The 8,723-nt window shown below is 45.1% G+C and overlaps 1 long non-coding RNA gene across 1 annotated transcript in view; it reads right to left on the bottom strand.

Moving 5' to 3' along the window:
* Nucleotides 1-694: 694 nt before the first annotated feature.
* Nucleotides 695-8,723, bottom strand: part of LOC137376149 (uncharacterized) — a 78,453-nt gene continuing 70,424 nt past the window's right edge. The window contains exons 2-3 of the long non-coding RNA XR_010976136.1: nucleotides 1,360-1,503; nucleotides 695-1,040 (exon numbers count right to left, since the gene is read on the bottom strand). This is a non-coding gene — a long non-coding RNA (uncharacterized lncRNA). The remainder of the gene's footprint in view (nucleotides 1,041-1,359; nucleotides 1,504-8,723) is intronic.

Genomic DNA, 8,723 nt, shown 5'->3' with positions numbered 1-8,723 from the left:
AAAGGAGGAAAGAGAGGTAGAGAGGCGGAGAGGTTTAGGGAGGGGATTCTAGAGCTTAGGGCCTTGAAACATGAAGGCATGGCCATCAATGGTGTAGCGATGAAAATCGGGGATGCCCAAGAGGCCAGAATTAGTGGAGTGCAGATACTTCGGAGGTTTGTGGAACTAGAGGAGGTTACTGAGATAGGGATTTGAAAACAAGGATGAGAATTTTAAAATTGAGGCGTTGCTTGACTGGGAGCCAATGTAGGTCAGTGAGAACAGGGGAGATGGATCAATGGGACTTAGTGCAAACAAGGACATGGGCAGCAGAGCTTTGGATGGCCTCAAGTTTTACGGAAGATAGAATGTGGGAGGTGGGCCAGGATTATGCTTTTTTTTATTTGCTCGTGGGATGTGGGCGTCGCTGGCTAGGACAACATTTATTGCCCATCCCTAATTGCCCCTGAGAAGGTGGTGGTGAGCTGCTTTCTTGAACCCTTGCAGACCTTGGGGTGTAGGTACACCCACAGTGCTGTAGGAAGAGAGTTCCAGGATTTTGACCCAGTGACAGTGAAGGAACGGCGATACAGTTCCAAGTCAGGATGGTGTGCGACTTGGAGGGGAACTTGTAGGTGATGGTGTTCCCATGTTAGAATAGTCAAGTCTAGAGGTAACAGAGGTAAAGTAACATCCTGTGAATGCTCACCTGTTAACGATTATTTCCGGCACAGTGGCGCAGTGGTTAGCACCGCAGCCTCACAACTCCAGCGACCTGGGTTCAATTCTGGGTACTGCCTGTGTGGAGTTTGCAAGTTCTCCCTGTGTCTGCGTGGGTTTTCTCCGGGTGCTCCGGTTTCCTCCCACAAGCCAAAAGACTTGCAGGTTGGTAGGTAAATTGGCCATTATAAATTGCCCCTAGTATAGGTAGGTGGTAGGGAAATATAGGGACAGGAGGGGATGTGGTAGGAATATGGAATTAGTGTAGGATTAGTATAAATGGGTGGTTGATGGTCGGCACAGACTCGGTGGGCCGAAGGGCCTGTTTCAGTGTTGTATCTCTAAAAAAAAAGAAACAGGTAATGTGTAAATCCACTGGAGCTGATCTACTTTCTTGCAACATCACCTCAAGAATCTTATTTAGTTATCCTTAAAGAAGCCTCTCAGCATATCGTATTAACAAAGGATGGAGGTCATGTAAAAAGATTTCTGTTCACATTCTTGCCGTATTCATATCATTGTCACAAGGAAACCAATACTCTTAATATCAGCTTTGTTTGGAAAACCAAAATCCGTTACACAATTTTCAAATGTATTATTAATACACGGTGTCAATAATGGAAGGTTAGGCTCATTACAAGCTGCATCTTTGAAACTTACCTTTAGGGGTAACTGGTAAAAGAACTGTATTGATTGACATCTTCTGACTTGCTTTTTTATCCCTCCGATGACATTTCGAATCGATGTGCCAGTCTCGTGTTTCTCCTATCATGTGATTAGAATCCTGCAGAGTCTCCATTTAGCCTATCAGGTTCCCAAAGACAAACATTACTCACAGGGTACATTCTTTTACCCATAATGTTTCCTCTCTGATTCAGACCGATCAATACATCCTCCACAAACAAATCTTTATTCTTCAGCTCTCACTTGTGAACAATACCCATTGTGGATGTCTCAGGATATGGGAGGAGGGAGTTGAAGGGGGAGGTGGTGGTGTAAAAACCCTTTTTAATTGCAACAAGTATAATTGCCCTTCACTCTGAGAGAGACCACCTCAATTATTTTCATGATGTGATTCCAACTTTTGATCAATTTGTCATGAAAAGAAAGAATTTGCCTTTATTTAATGCTTTTCACAAACTCAGGATCTCCCAAAGTGCTTTATAGCCCCCATGGAAGTGTTGTAATGTTGTAAAGTTGAGGGCAAGGCTCTGTAATAAAATTTATTCCATCCATAAAAGTCCCGTGCTTAGCCTCTGGGGTGCAGGAAAAGAACCAATCAGGGATCCGGCCTCCTATCAGGATCCAGTTGGAAGAAACGTGTTTGGGTGTGACGAACCATAACTGGCCTCCCAGATTTTTATTTATTTATTCATGGGATGTAGCCAGTGCTGGAAAGGCCAGCATTTATGGTCCATCTCCAATTGCCCATGAGAAGATGGCGATGAGCCACCTTCTTGAATCGCTGCCGTCTATGTGGTGTTGGTACACTCGCACTGCTGTTAGGTCCAGCCAGTTTTATTCTTATTGACCTTTTCATCATAGTTTGATACATCTGAGTGACTTACGAGAACATTTCAGAGGGTAGTGAAAGGGTCAATCACATTGATGTGGGCCTGGAGTCACATATGCCAGACCAGATGAGAATGGCAGATTTCCTTCGCTAAAGTGAAGCAGATGGATTCTTACAATGCTTCCTGATCACTCACTTTTGGTCCTGATTTGTTTAACAAACTGAATTCAAATTCCCCAGCTTCTGTGGTGGGATTTGAACTCCTATCACTAGATCATTGCTCAAGGCCTCTGGGTTCCTGTAGCAGCAACATTACCCCGATGCCACCGTACCCTAATACCGCAATGATGTTCGTCACATACAGACATTTCCTCAAAGTGTGGAAAGCTTCCTTTAAAAGCTGTAGGGAAAATAAGAGGGTGCCAAGCAGAAGGGATGGGAAGGGAAGTGGCAAATGTATTGGAGGGTGCGTTGCTGCAGGCACATGGAAGTGAAAGGTTTTGAGTAGGTTTTTTTAAACAAACAAGGAGGGAGGCAGTAACATGGTGAGATCTGTAGACAGGAGTTTGAGAGAAGTGGTTACACCCAAAGTGCAGGCAGTAGATGGGTGACCGCCAGAAGGGGCAGGCAGTCAATGCAGGAATCCCCTGTGGCTATCCCCCTCTCTAACAAGTATACCGTTTTGGATACTGTTGAGGGGGAATGGCCTATCAGGAGAAGACAGCAGCAGCCAAAGCAGTGGCACCACGGCTGGCACTGTTGTTCAGCAGGGAGGGACAAAGTGCAGAAGAGCAATAGTTATAGGGGACTCTATAGTCAGGGGCACAGATAGGCGCTTCTGTGGACGTGAAAGAGACTCCAGGATGGTATGTTGCCTCCCTGGTGCCAGGGTCAAGGATGTCTCTGAATGGACAGGGGGCATTCTGAACGGGGAGGGTTGTGGTACACATCGGTACCAATGACATAGGCACGAAGAGTGATGAGATCCTGCAGGGGGAGTTTAGGGAGTTAGGTAGTAAGTTAAAAAACAGGACCTCTAGGGTTGTAATCTCAGGATTACTCCCTGTGCCACGTGCCAGTGAGGCTAGAAATAGGAAGATAGTGCAGCTAAACACGTGGCTGAGCAGCTGGTTTAGAAGGGAGGGTTTCAGATATCTGGACCATTGGGATCTCTTCAGGACAGATGGGACCTGTACAAGAAGGACGGGTTGCATCTAAACTGAAAGGGCACTAATAACCTGGCTGCAAGGTTTGCTAGCATCACTCGGGAGGGTTTAAACTAGTGTGGCAGGGGGGTGGGAACCAGAGCAGTAGGACAGCTAGTGAAATAAATGAAGAGGACATAGTAAATAAGGCCAGTAGGACTAAGAGGAAGAGCAGGCAGGGAGATGTTGCTGAGCACAGTGGGACTGGTGGTCTGAAGTGCATTTGTTTCAATGCGAGAAGTATAACAGGTAAGGCAGATGAACTTAGAGCTTGGATTAGTACTTGGAAATATGATGTTGTTGCTATTACAGAGACTTGGTTGAGGGAAGGGCAGGATTGGCAGCTAAATGTTCCAGGATTTAGAAGCTTCAGGCGGGATAGAGGGGGATGTAAAAGGGGTGGGGGAGTTGCATTACTGGTTCAGGAGAATATCACAGCTGTACTGCGGGTGGACACCTCAGAGGGGTCATGCAGCGAGGCAATATGGGTGGAGCTCAGGAATAGGAAGGGTGCAGTCACGATGTTGGGGGTTTACTACAGGCCTCCCAACAGCCAGCGGGAGGTAGAGGGGCAGATATGTAGACAGATTTTGGAAAGATGTAAAGGTAACAGGGTTGTGGTGGTGAGTGATTTTAACTTCCCCTATATTGACTGGGACTCACTTAGTGCTAGGGGCTTGGATGGGGCTGAATTTGTGAGGAGCATCCAGGAGGCTTCTTGAAACAGTATGTAGATAGTCCAACTAGGGATGGGGCCATTCTGGACCTGGTATTGGGGAATGAGCCCGGCCAGGTGGTCTAAGTTTCAGTGGGGGAACATTTCGGGAGCAGTGACCATAATTCCATAAGTTTTAAGGTACTTGTGGATAAGGATAAGAGTAGTCCTCGGGTGAAGGTGCTAAATTGGGGGAAGGCTAATTATAACAATATTAGGCAGGAACTGAAGAATTTAGATTGGGGGTGGCTGTTTGAGGGTAAATCAACATCTGACATGTGGGAGTCTTTCAAACATCAGTTGATTAGAATCCAGGACCGGCATGTTCCTGTGAGGAAGAAAGACAAGTTTGGCAAGTTTCGGGAAGCTTGGATAACACGGGATATTGTGAGCCTAGTCAAAAAGAAAAAGGAAGCATTTGTAAGGGCTGGAAGGCGAGGAACAGATGAAGCACTTGAGGAATATAAAGACAGTAGGAAGGAACTTAAGCAAGGAGTTAGGAGGGCTAAAAGGGGTCATGAAAAGTCATTGGCAAACAGGATTAAGGAAAATCCCAAGGCTTTTTATACATATATAAAGAGCAAGAGGGTAACCAGGGAAAGGGTTGGCCCACTCAAGGACAGAGATGGGAATCTATGTGTGGAGCCAGAGGAAATGGGCGAGGTGCTAAATGAGTACTTTGCATCAGTATTCACCAAAGAGAAAGACTTGGTGGATGATGAGCCTAGGGAAGGGAGTGCAGATAGTCTCAGTCATCTCATTATCAAAAAGGAGGAGGTGTTGGGTGTCTTGCAAAGCATTGAGATAGATAAGTCCCCAGGGCCTGATGGGATCTACCCTAGAATACTGAGGGAGGCAAGGGAAGAAATTGCTGGGGCCTTGACAGAAATCTTTACATCCTCATTGGCTACAGGTGAGGTCCCAGAGGACTGGAGAATAGCCAATGTTGTGCCTTTGTTTAAGAAGGGTGGCAAGGATAATCCAGGAAATTATAGGCCGGTGAGCCTTACGTCAGTGGTAGGGAAACTATTAGAGAGGATTATTCGGGACAGGATTTACTCCCATTTGGAAACAAACAAACTTATTAGCGAGAGACAGCATGGTTTTGTGAAGGGGAGGTCGTGTCTTACTAATTTGAATGAGTTTTTTGAGGAAGTGACGAAGACGATTGATGAAGGAAGGGCAGTGGATGTTATCTATATGGACTTTAGTAAAGCCTTTGACAAGGTCCCGCATGGCAGACTGGTACAAAAGGTGAAGTCACACGGGATCAGAGGTGAGCTGGCAAGATGGATACAGAACTGGCTCGGTCATAGAAGACGGAGGGTATCAGTGGATGGGTGTTTTTCTAAATGGAGGGATGTGACTAGTGGTGTTCCGCAGGGATCAGTGCTGGGACCTTTGCTGTTTGTAGTATATATAAATGATTTGGAGGAAAATGTAGGTGTTCTGATTAGTACGTTTGCGGACGACACAAAGGTTGGTGGAGTTGCGGATAATGATGAGGATTGTCAGAGGAGACAGCAGGATATAGATCGGTTGGAGACTTGGGCGGAGAAATGGCAGATGGAGTTTAATCCGGACAAATGTGAGGTAATGCATTTTGGAAGGTCTAATGCAGGTGGGAGATATATAGTAAATGGCAGAACCCTTAGGAGTATTGACAGGCAGAGAGGTCACTGAAAGTGGCAACATAGGTGGATAAGGTAGTCAAGAAGGCATACGGCATGCTTGCCTTCATCGGTCGGGGCATAGAGTATAAAAATTGGCAAGTCATGTTGCAGCTGTACAGAACCTTAGTTAGGCCACACTTAGAATATTGCGTGCAATTCTGGTCGCCACACTATCAGAAGGACGTGGAGGCTTTGGAGAGGGTGCAGAGGAGGTTTACCAGGATGTTGCCTGGTATGGAGGGCATTAGCTATGAGGAGAGGTTGGAAAAACTCGGATTGTTTTCACTGGAACGACGGTGGTGGAGGGGCGACATGATAGAGGTTTACAAAGTTATAAGCGGCATGGACAGAGTGGATAGTTAGGCTTTTTCCCAGGGTGGAAGAGTCAGTTACTAGGGGACATAGGTTTAAGGTGCGAGGGGCAAAGTTTAGAGGGGATGTGCGAGGCAAGTTTTTTACACAGAAGGTGGTGAGTGCCTGGAACTTGCTGCCAGGGGAGGCGGTGGAAGCAGATATGATAGCGACGTTTAAGAGACATCTTGACAAATATATGAATAGGAAGGGAATAGAGGGATATGGGCCCTGGAAGCGCAGAAGGTGTTAGTTTAGGCAGGCATCAAGATCGGCGCAGGCTTGGAGGGCCGAATGGCCTGTTCCTGTGCTGTACTGTTCTTTGTTCTTTGTTGCTCTTTGACAAAAGTCAGGTGCATATTGACTCCGACAATGGCCATTGATGGCAAAGTACAGGGAGCAAGATCCAACTACCACCTTAAACATTCACTCGCTCCATCGCTGGTATTCTCTGGTTGCAGTGTGTACCATCTACAAGATGCACTGCAGCAACTCATCAAGGCTCCTTCGACGGCACCTGTCAAACCTAAGACCTCTACTACAAGGATAAGGGCAGCAGCTGCCTGGGGTGACCCTCACCTGCAAGTTCCCCTCCAAGACACACATCGTCCTGACTTGGACATATATCGCTGTTCCTTCAGCATCGCTGGGTCAAAATCCTGGAACTCCCTCCCCAACAGCACTATACCTACACCACATTGACTGCAGCAGTTCAAGAGGAAGGCCCACCACCTGCTCGAGGGAAATTAGGAGTGGGCAATAAATTCCAGGCAATTTGGAAACATTGGTTTCAATATAAATTTGTTTTTATTTGGCACTATTTCCATCCAGTTTTTCTTCCTCTCAGTTTCCACAGACAACGTAAAGAGTAATTATAGACCCTGCTACTGATTACAGACTGTGAGCTGCTGTGGTGATCAGCACTATCTGTTTGACTTGACAGCATGTACAGCTGTTGCCCGCTCTCTCAATGTGCTTACAGGGTTACTGTAGCCCAACAACAACTTGTATTTTTATAGCACCTTCAATGTAGTAAAATGTCCCAAGGCATCTCGGGAGCATTATCAGACAAAATTTGAGATGGAATCACATTCAGAGATATTAAGGCAGGTGATCAAACATTTGGTTTAAAGAGCATCTTAAAGGAAGGGAGACATGGAGAGAGTTAAGGGGGGAAGACATGGGCGGCAATGGTGAAACAAAGGCAATCAGAGATGGGCAAGAAGCCAGAATGCTACACCACAAAATGTGTAACACATGCATTTCACATGCAATACATGCCAGAAATAGCTAGAATTCTTTTTGTTACTTTTACCCAAAAACCTAGGCGACAGTTCACGGTCCATAGTACCAGCAATCATTGGGAGAGGAAGGATGGGCAAATCAGGATATTGATAACAATGAGCATGAGTTTTAAAAGGATTGTCAGAAGAAGGGAAGGCTAAGGAAGCTCCACAATTCTGAGATCCTAAGGGAGAATGTGGTGGATGCTGATGCTCTGTTATGAGTCTTGTTTTCACAATAGTGAAGGGGAAGAGTGTATAATAAAACATAATTCATTCCGTGGTTTGCAACAGAAATGGTAGCATTCACGGCAAATGTATATATTGTGCCTATGGCCTACAAGAGCAAAGTCATTGGTTCTCGATGCCAGAGAGTATAACTTGAAATGTCCTCCTTGTTTAGGAACATGTCCAGCTTCTCTTTTGAAGAGCTGCAGGAAATCCATTTTCATCTGAGAATATTGATTCTCTGCAAGAAGAAATACTTGCTAATATCTAACCTCTCCCTTATCCCAACCCAACACAAATGGCCCATCCAGCTGGACAGAATCTAATCCCTTTGGCATGTTGAAAGTTTTCGATCATATCTTTTCTAAGGCTGTACCTTGCTAATGAAAATAGCCCCAAAAATACTCAGGCTTCCCTGATGACAAAGAGCCCTAAGACAGTATAATTTTTGTCATTTCTGTACCCGCTCCAGCGCCCTGATATCCCCCACCATTTGAGGGGGGTTCAAACTGAACTCGATACTTCAAATCTGGTCACACCATGGACTTGTGCAGCTTAAGGACAATGTCCTTAGTTTCACATATACAATACAACCTAAAATAATTTATCAATCTCCCAGGTCCAGCTGCTGCTCTATAATGTAGTGTTCTGATGAAAGGTCACAGATCTGTCCACCTGCTGAGTATTTCTAGCATTTTCTGTTTTTGTTTCAGATTTCCAGCCTCTGCAGCATTTTGCTTTTGCTCTATAACGTTTAGCGGGTATTCCTTATTTGCATTATAGTCATGAGACTGAACTAATAACCCAGAGGTTAGGAGTTCCCAATCCTACCATGATAAGTTGCTTTTTAATTCATTCTTGAAATGTGGACATTCTTATGACCAATGCAGGAGGAATGCACTGTTTATTCTAGTTCCACTTCTCCATGGGACACAACATATATTTAAATTTTTTCCCACTTACCAATACAGTCAATCATAGACCATATATTTATCCCAGAATAAAACACATTAACCGTGTTTCTTGAATAACCAACAAAATTATCATTTTATTATA

This window comes from Heterodontus francisci, chromosome 13, assembly GCF_036365525.1.
Source record: "Heterodontus francisci isolate sHetFra1 chromosome 13, sHetFra1.hap1, whole genome shotgun sequence".
Classification (NCBI taxonomy): Eukaryota; Metazoa; Chordata; class Chondrichthyes; order Heterodontiformes; family Heterodontidae; genus Heterodontus; species Heterodontus francisci.
This window is presented reverse-complemented; position numbering and strand designations above follow the sequence as displayed.